Below are 9,808 nucleotides of genomic sequence, written 5' to 3'. Positions count from 1 at the left end.
TTATTATTAATATGCATGTACTCAATATCATAGTTTAACAACTTTAGTTAAATGATCATTATGACACAGTGACCATTATTTGCCACACATCCTAATAAACTCTAGCATCTTGTTAATCTTGTGAATAAGAAATACATTAGAAAGGAATACTCATATCTTTTATTATTCAATAGCAATATAACACAGAATGTTATATACAGACCAATACAAATGAAGAACCAGGGAAAGTTGTGAGGGGACTCATTTACACATAACATCAATAATATAAGATGATGCTTATGATATGCATTAGGAAAGTTTAAATAAACTTGCCATGCATTTGTATATTAGCGGATGAAAGGTGGTCGATAGCAAACTATAGTATCAGTGTTTTCATATATAATGAGGTGTGTATATCTAGTTTCTAGATAAAATTTTCAACATCAGAGTACTTGTAGTTGAGTCCCCAACGATCAAAAGAACACTTGGTGAAGTCATAGTAGCCCGCATGGAGAGACAGCTTCTTCTCAGAGAGACAGCCTCCTTTACAAATGGATATGTCAGACAATTGTGGAGAGAGTGGTTCACACATTCCTGGACCATATCAAAAATCAAATTGATTTGTTAGCTTATGATAATATGTACTTGGGTTGAATCATGTATATTGCTAGTAAATGAATTTTCTTCATCCATGAATCATGTATATTGCTAGTAAATGAATTTTCTTCATCCATGAATCTAATGATACTTGGTTATGGCAAGGTACTTTTTAATTACATGGGACTTCTTTTTTCCTCCAGGAAAGTCACAATTCTCACACTTGAGTATCACCCCTAGTCAAGGCAGCAAATAAGCCATATGACGAGCCCTAATCATGCACACTTATAATATTAAAATTTCTTGAATTTTTTACATTAGTAATTATTATCTCTAGATAGCAATGGCTAAACCAACTTAATAATCTGAATTTTCTATGGAAGCATTATGGTTTAATCAACCAATTAACCAAAATTACCTATAATAGCAAACAAGGGATAATTTAACTTAGTAGAGTAAGTATTATCTAATAAGATAACATTTAATCTACATCTTTATGTATTTAATGAAAGTGTAAAATTGAGATCCTTACCGTCTATCTCGCTAGATCTATCAATGTTGATACTAGATTGCTTTTTATACGTTCAATATATTTATTATTACACATGGAAAAATTTGTGTTTAAAACTTTGAGACCACAAATTCAAGCCTTGATGTCTATAGACCTTGGAGTTACATTGACCATTTAATATGACACCTCATGGTGGGTAGCATTGGAAATTTGGAATGTCCCACTAGTAATATCTTATAAGATAGTATTAGCTTATAAAATCATAACATTATCTAAGATTCTACTGTAACATGAGTTAGATCAACACAATATCTCCACATTATGAAGCATTATTGTTAAACCAACTTATTAGAAAGCATACTTATCTTTGATTGAATAATCAACTTAATTTTTTCTCACCTTCTCACATAATGAGCATTGTTCTTCAACACTCAAAGATGAGTGGACCTCTTTGATCTTTTTGCACGAGTGCTCTCCGATCTTAACCCAACTCTTGACAGACTCGCTGTGTGTGTGCAACAAACAACATGCATAATGCAAATTGATTTAGTATAATTCAACAAATTTGATTCATGATCCATCATCATTTAAATAATTAATCACGTGTTTTGCAAGGCTTGGACCACCTGAAGTGGGTTTTCTCGTCATGATGTGAGCTCACCAAAGTGTTAATGCCCTCGCATTTACTATGCCCAATGACCAAGAGATGCTCTACCTAGAATATTAGTTTAACTCACACGTAAGAAAAAAAAATTAAATAGATCCACAAGTAGAACCCTTAGTATTTTGATCAAATGACATGACATTAATCAAATTTCACCTTTAACTCCTTCACTGCATATTCAATTGCGGCACCACTAGATGGACATGGACCCTGTGCAGAGTGAAAGAAAAATAAATAAATAAATTACTAGCGTAAGTATTAAAACCACCCTAATAAATCCTTCAAAACGCACACATGTAATCACGCGTCAGTAAATCAATTTCCACTATCTTTAAAGTAATCGTACATATATGTATGAATTATATGAACTAATCTATATCTCTGCGTCGCGTGCATACCTGCCAGAGTAAGGAAAATAGCTATATGTACATTATTATGAATATATATATATATATATATATATATATATATATATATATATATATATATATATCGTCTCAAGGACCTATATGTTTGCGTACTTTCAAGATACTCCTCCTATAAGGAAAATGCACAAGTAGCAAAAGCGTTACATACATACATACACACACACACACACACACACACACACACACGGGTTTAGTGCTCTGATTAAGCAAGATATTGCAAAAGAATAAAAAATGACCCAAATGGTTTTATACTTTCCTATTAGATGCTTCCATTTGTGCTTTGAAAGTTGCCTCCTAGACTATGCTTATGGTCGTTGATTTTATTGCCCCTTTTTTTTACTATTTTTTTGATGATTTAGGTGTTGCTATTAGCAACACCTTCTAATAGGGATCCATAAGGCTTATCTAGCTACGCTAAGCTTAGCATGGGATGGTTGATAGATTACGCATGGTGGATAGCATGCAGAGAGTAAATGGCGTGCGTATTATCCAGGTTAGAGGCAACAGAGGAGGAGGACATCGTGAGATAGGTGATGGATAGCATGTAGAGAGCAAATGGCAGGCACATTAGCTAGGTTAGGGACAATAGAGGAGGTGGTGGGCACAATAGAGGACTTATGGAGATGTGGCTATTGCTGGGAAAACACGCAGAGAGTGGGCTACAGACAGGCGGGCAACTTTGATACCAAATGTAAAGCTTCAACCCAACTATGGGGGCTCAAAGGGGAACATGGCTGTGGCTATAGCATTTCACGAGAGAGAGAGAGAGAGAGAGAGAGAGAGAGTCAACATCGTAGAAAGAGAGTACAACTGCACGAGTCAATGATGTAACACTTGCTATGGGCATTACACACAGGAAGGGAGAGACAGAGAGTCAATACAATAGAGAGGAAAAGTGAAAGTACATGAGGAGTCAATGATCTGACACTTTCTTGATACATTCCATGAAAGTACATGTACCTTTATAGGTTACAAAGGTTCTTTTGTGACATCACTACATATGTCATACATTCACAAATATCTAGATATTATTTAATATCCTAAGAGGTGGTTCACACACAAACACACTACTTCACTCTAAGAGTGACTTCACATAGGTAAGACCTTGATTCCCAAGATTTCAAATTATTTGAAGTAACATATATAAATGTGAGTTTTGGCTCATTTCTCATTTTTCCTCTTCAAGACCATGGCTTACACCAAAAGCAAACTACCATGAGAGTTGAACCCCCAAAGACCAGACCATAACCACCTCCACTGTATAAAAACATTGGTGAAAACCTCACATCAACACCCTCTATGAAATTAGAAAGTACCACAAGGATGATGGAGCTACTCATCATGAAGGCCATGTCCTCTCATCTCTTCCAAGAGATCATGAACGATATGAGCTAGGAAGATTTTCATGCCAAAGATCGAGGGGTGATGCTCCTACTCAGTGGGGGTCATCCCAAGAATTGGAAGCTTTACACAAGAAGCCATCGAAATATACCCGGTGGATATGTTTGGTGACATTGTGTATGCCGCGTTGTCCATGCAAAGAGGGTAATATCACCAAGAAGGACATGCTACTTAGTCACCGCCCGCAGATGGTCGCTTCCACAACAACAGGCCATAGTTTCTTTAAATCTTGATGATTCTTTTAAGCTTAATGATTCTATTTGCACATTGTTTTTGTACTTGCACATGTGTATGCCAGATGTATATGTGTAGCCAAATTGTAAATCTTTGAATATAAGAAAAAACATTTTTTAACTTTTATATTTTTTGTGGGGAGCAATACATTGTGCACAGAGCATGGAGTTCTCCTATCTACTCATGACCTTCCTACCACCCTTGAAATAAAAATTTATAGGTGGATCACTGTCATGAACATCAGTGGACTCTAATGCTGCCCTAAGAAATACAAGAGGCCAATTCCCCTCCCTCCACACTAATTGTAATCGTCTCCCCATCCCACCTTGACATCCACCATTGTTGAATGCTTAGAACCTCAAGTGTCTTAATCTAAGCTTTTCTAATAATTAGCTCTGACAAGCCTCCATCTTCTGTACTTGAATTGTATGCATAATAGTTTTCAAGAAACAAAGTACCTACTATAAAAACTAAATGTTCAATGACTACAATTTCTTATAGAATATGCATAAATTTACATTTGGGATAACTTATTACCTAAAAGTAGCATCAAATTTAGTCACTCAACATTCAAGTATATCCTTATGATTGGTTCTCTTTATATCCCATTTATTGCCCCATCAAGTGGACCAGCCAATCCTCACTTTAGGCCTTACATACAAATGTGGTTTTTGTTTTCTTCAAACCTTCACAAGCTACAAAGAAGTATGTAAAACAACCAAATGGAATTAACCATCTCATGTGAACACCTTTCAAGACCAAAATAACAATCCTAACTACCAACCCTACACAAGCACAATACTATTTAGATTTAATGCAGCTTGGAACCAAGCATCTACTAACATTAAAATTCTAACACAACAACAAAATAAAAACTTTTACTACCCATTTAACCAATCCTGAACTAATGAAATAATCTAATTGAACACATCCTACAACATAGCCAACAACAATGTATTAGAACCCAACATAACAACAAAAGCATCTATAAATAGTAAATTTTAACGTAACAACAAAATGGAAAATTTATTACTTGTTATCAACTCTAAACTAATAAAATGCTTTGATTCAACATAACCTAAAATATAATCAACAACAATGCATTAGAAACCAACATAACAATAAAAGAATCTATAAATAGTAAAATGTAAACATAATAACAAAATGGAAATTTTGATTACTTCAACTCTAAACTGACATAACAATAAAAGAATCTATAAATAGTAAAATGTAAACATAATAACAAAATGGAAATTTTGATTACTTCAACTCTAAACTAATGAAATACTTTGATTCAACATAATCAATAACAATGCATTAAAACCCACAATATGCAACATAAAAGTTTGAATATAGAAGGGCATTAAGAGCCAATCATTGTAAGCATTAAAACTCATGGATGCCATGACTAATCTAAACGAGACAAAAATCTACGAGAAGTTATAGATAATAGAGAGAAATCTATATCTAAAATTTGACGAGCGAACAAAAAGAGTAACTAGATGGACAAAATGCAAAAATGGTCATAACTGACACAATTTTGTCCAAATAGAATGAAACTCTACCTACAAATTTTGATAGAGAAAGAAGCAAAGAAGTAGGAGATATGGAGAAAATGAATTCCACCTAGGAAAAAGGGGAGAAAATGGAAAAGGGGAAAAAGTGAAAAGTTGAGCATTAAAAAATTGATATGAAATGAAATTCGTAATTCAAACTTCCATGTGAATTTTTTTGAGGACCACAAGGTACATTTGACATCTCTCTATTTTTTTATGTGGGGTTCCAATACTACACTCCACTTACTTAACCTTGAGAGATTTGTGGCCAAATCTGCCAGAAAGATCTATGTTACATCAGTGTTAGGATCTAGAATCCCGACACTCTCATTGGCTAGCTCATTGTTTTTGTAGTAATTGGTCAGAGGGGCCTTTTTGAGTCCAAATTTTACCTAATGAAAGAAACCAAAAAAATGAGTGAAGACGTGATTGAAGTGCTTTCAAAGTAGCATAGTTTCACAAGAAATAAAAGCCACCATATCAACCGACCTAAATAGGATAATCCATGGCCTTGACTAGGTTTGGGGAAGGTTCAACTACCTAGATTTGGCAGGGACTAGGGGGCTAGTTAAGGTGCTATGTGTTGTATTTGATAACTTTAAATCACTTGTACTAGATTTAAAATTATCAATGTGAAAGCATTTGTAGTGTTTGATATCATGGGTGATCTTTACTTTGAAGTGGTGTGTCATCCTATACAAGCAAATATATACAAGCAAATAGTACACTTAGTAAGCTTGACCTTTTAATTTTTAGTTTGAGCATGAAATGTTATCCAAGAAGTCTTTTATGTTTTTGATCAAACATGAAACACGATGCAAGATCATCTTTCAATTTTTAATCGGGCATGAAAAACAATCCAAGCATAATCTTTTTGATTTTTGATTAAACACAAAACACAACTCAATCTTAAGTTTTTAAATTTTAGATTGAGCATAAAATACAGCACATGCATATTGTTTTTAATTTTCGACTGCACAAGATGAGAATAAAGTATGATGAAATTTTAAGTTTTTTAACTTTCTCAGAATGGCATGAAAATTGATATAGGGGCCCGTCATGAGTGGACCATACACCACAAAAGTTTTGGAGACCATATGAGCCCTCCAGGCCTCGTAGTCAAAGGATGAGAAATGGGGCTTGTCTTTTCAGACCCCATTCCTTTGGAATAGATAAGGCCCAATTGACTAACCCACTTAAGATAAGTTCTGTCTTGAGCCTCTCACAAAGAGTTGGCTATTATTACTTCAAAAAGCAAGCCCCAATTCACCAACCTTTGGTTGGGAGGCCTACAGTTGGCCCAAAAATAGTTTGTGGTACATGGTCCAATCATGATGAGTCCTAGAATCAAGCTTTAAATTATTTGGAGTAACATACGTTTTTGGGGAAAAAAAGTTAAGTAATTAGATAAAATTTTTAAATAATTAATTTTGGGGCTATGAATGTGTGGGTTTTGGCTCATTTTTAACTTATGCCAAATGTAAATTTATGCATATTCTATAAGAAATTGTACTCACTTCCTTTGTTTTTACGGTAGATACTTTGTCAAGAAACATTATGCATGCGATTCACGTACAAAAGATGGAGACCTATCAAAGGTGATTGGTTGAGCTTAGATCAAGACACTCAAGGTCCCAAGCATTTTGTAATGGTGGATGTCAAGATCGGTTAAGAAGGCCATGATACAATTAGTGTGGATGAAAATTGGCCTCTTGCATTTCTTAGGTAGGATATTCCATTGATGTCAAGATTGGTTAGGAAGGCCATGATTATACAATTTGTGTGGAGAAAAATTGTCCTCTTGTGTTTCTTAGGTAGGATATTCCATTGATGTCAAGATTGGTTAGGAAGGCCATGATTATACAATTTGTGTGGAGAAAAATTGTCCTCTTGTGTTTCTTAGGTAGGATATTCCATTGATGTTCCAATGATCCACCTACAAATTTTTATTTCAAGTTAGATGGTAAGAAGGTCATGAGTAAAGAGATTGTGGGGAGAGGGAGAAAACACACATACACAAGAGAGAGCAAGATACAAGAGAGATGGATGGCTGAATTTTCTTCTATCTTCTTCTCTTCTCTACAACCATAAACTAAAGATCTATAAGGGAAATTTCTCTCTTGTTATAACTTATAAAGGTTGGTCCATAGTGGGAACTCGACTACATGAGCTGGCGCTATAACTATGCCATAATTCTAGTACTCCAAAGTGGCTATATCTATCACATAACTTGTCCCATTGGTGGAACATCAACCATAATCTCACCAACCATGTTAGTGGCATAAGTGCAGAGGCTATCACCCAAGAGGAGGCATGACATCAATGTCCACAATAGTAGTTGAGCTTGATATCTCAACACTCCTCCTCGAACTTAACTCCACATAAAAAACTCCAAGTAAGCTTCTAAACATGTGGAGCTTCTCCATACCAAGTGCCTTCGTGAAGATGTTAACCACCTGATTCTCTACGATGACATATACCAAATCTACATCACCTACTCTAGAACCTTCTCCCTCATAAAGTGATAATACACCACCTCAATGTGCTTATTCCCCACATGATAGACTAGGTTACTGGCCAACTATATGCTACTCATGTTCTCACAATAAATGATAGAAACTCTATCCATGGGCTCACCCAATATCACCAAGTAGCTTCTGAATCCAAGCTACCGCACAAGCCATCATAGTAGCACCTAAGGTATCTCACCACCTCTATACCCAAAAAAAATATTGGAGTTCACCTAAATCCTTCATCTCAAACTTCTATTTCAAAAGCATCATGACATCATGTATGTCAGCAGCATCAATCACCAATGATAATCAAGTCATCCACATAAATGACTAAGAGCATGCCATCCCTCTATATGTCTTTTTCACATAAAGTGAAAAATCTGCATTAGATATCTGAGATCCAATGGTAACAAGATACCCCTTGATCTTGCTTAATCATGCTCTGGGTGTGTGCTTCAAGTCATACAAGGCTTTGCATAACCTTCACACAAAATCGAGGTGTGCATCACTCTCATAACCCTGGTACATCATGTATACTTCTTTGTACAAATCATGATCCATGCAAGAAAGCATTCTTTACATCCATGTGATGTAAAGAGCAACCCTTTGCCTACAACCATAACAATGACAGCTCTCACAGTTGCCATTCTCTCACAACCAAGCTTATAGTCAATGCCATAGGTCTATACATAACCCTTGCATCTAATCTTACTTTATTTGACATATGATTGATATTATACTCCCACTTACATATAATTTCCTTCTTTTTCTTAGGCAAAAGCACTAACTCCCATGTAACATTTATGTCCAATGCTCTCCTCATTCATGGCATCTTTCGATTTTCTATTTCTAAGTGCCTGCTTAAAATAAATGGGCTTCAACTCCTGTATTGCTTTAACCATGTAAGAATAATGATGAGATGTATATCCATCATATCTCAACCTGTCAACAAGGTATATATCTCTCGTAGCGACCTGCGTACACCTGGATCACTACCATGTACATCCTTGGTTCTCCGTAGACCTACGTACACCTGGACCACTGCCATGTGCCCTCAAAATAGCCCTGGTTCTTTGTATATCATTGTTATGTGTTCTCAAAATAGTCCTCGTTCTCCTTCCACCAGGAGTAACCACTAATGTACACTTGGATCACTGCCATGTGTCCTCAAAATAGCCCTAGTTCTCCTTAAACTAGGAGTAACCACTAACGGAATGCCAAGCTCCTCATCAAGGCTCTACTCAAAGCCATCCACCACTGAAGTCACCATCCACATATGAGTGACTTACTAATAAATTAGGCACACAATTTTGATCTACATTTTCCTTCCCTTTGTGTGATACATGAGTACCTACATATATCCTTAGCCTACCACTATTAGAGAACTCTCCAGGTCCACTAAGCACCTGTGTTTGCTACTCTACATGTGGAGCATCATCATTACTTCTTAGATCTATATCTTCTAATACCTTCACTGGTGCATATCACCTACTCATCTTATCAAATACGACATCTCTGCTTACTCACATCTCATGAGTGGTAGGACTTTGCCTTTGAATCCAACATTGTTCTCACTTTGTTCAGGAACATGCACAGAAACATACACATATGTGATACATCCAAATACTTTCAAGTGATACACATCTAATTTTATGCCTATAAACTTCTATTCAGGTGGCATACCATGACCAATTGTAGTGAGGATCCTATTTATAATGCAAATAGTATTTGTCGCTGATTCTAGCTAAAAACAATATGGTATATTCTTTTTAGACATCAAGAGACGTGTCACTTCTACAATGTGCCTATTTTTCCTTTTTGCAACACCATTTTGTTTGGAGTGTACCTGCATATGAGCTGTCTCTTAATTCCCTGCTTTCTCAAGGAACCACAGAACTCATTGGAGAAATACACTCCCCCATCAT

The 9,808-nt window shown here is 35.7% G+C and overlaps 1 long non-coding RNA gene across 1 annotated transcript; it reads right to left on the bottom strand.

Annotated features, from left to right (window-relative positions):
• Window positions 1-362: 362 nt before the first annotated feature.
• On the bottom strand, window positions 363-1,969 carry LOC147642424 (uncharacterized). The gene is made up of 3 exons (XR_015262787.1): window positions 1,714-1,969; window positions 1,487-1,592; window positions 363-573 (listed from the first exon to the last, which is right to left on the bottom strand). It is a non-coding gene; the product is annotated as an uncharacterized LOC147642424 (long non-coding RNA).
• Between the last annotated feature and the right edge of the window lie 7,839 nt (window positions 1,970-9,808).

This window comes from Cibotium barometz, chromosome 1 (genome assembly GCF_041138505.1).
Source record: "Cibotium barometz isolate CiBa-2024 chromosome 1, ASM4113850v1, whole genome shotgun sequence".
In the NCBI taxonomy this organism is placed as follows: Eukaryota; Viridiplantae; Streptophyta; class Polypodiopsida; order Cyatheales; family Cibotiaceae; genus Cibotium; species Cibotium barometz.
The sequence above is the reverse complement of the archived record's forward strand: the minus strand, read 5'-3'. Positions and strand labels throughout refer to the sequence as shown.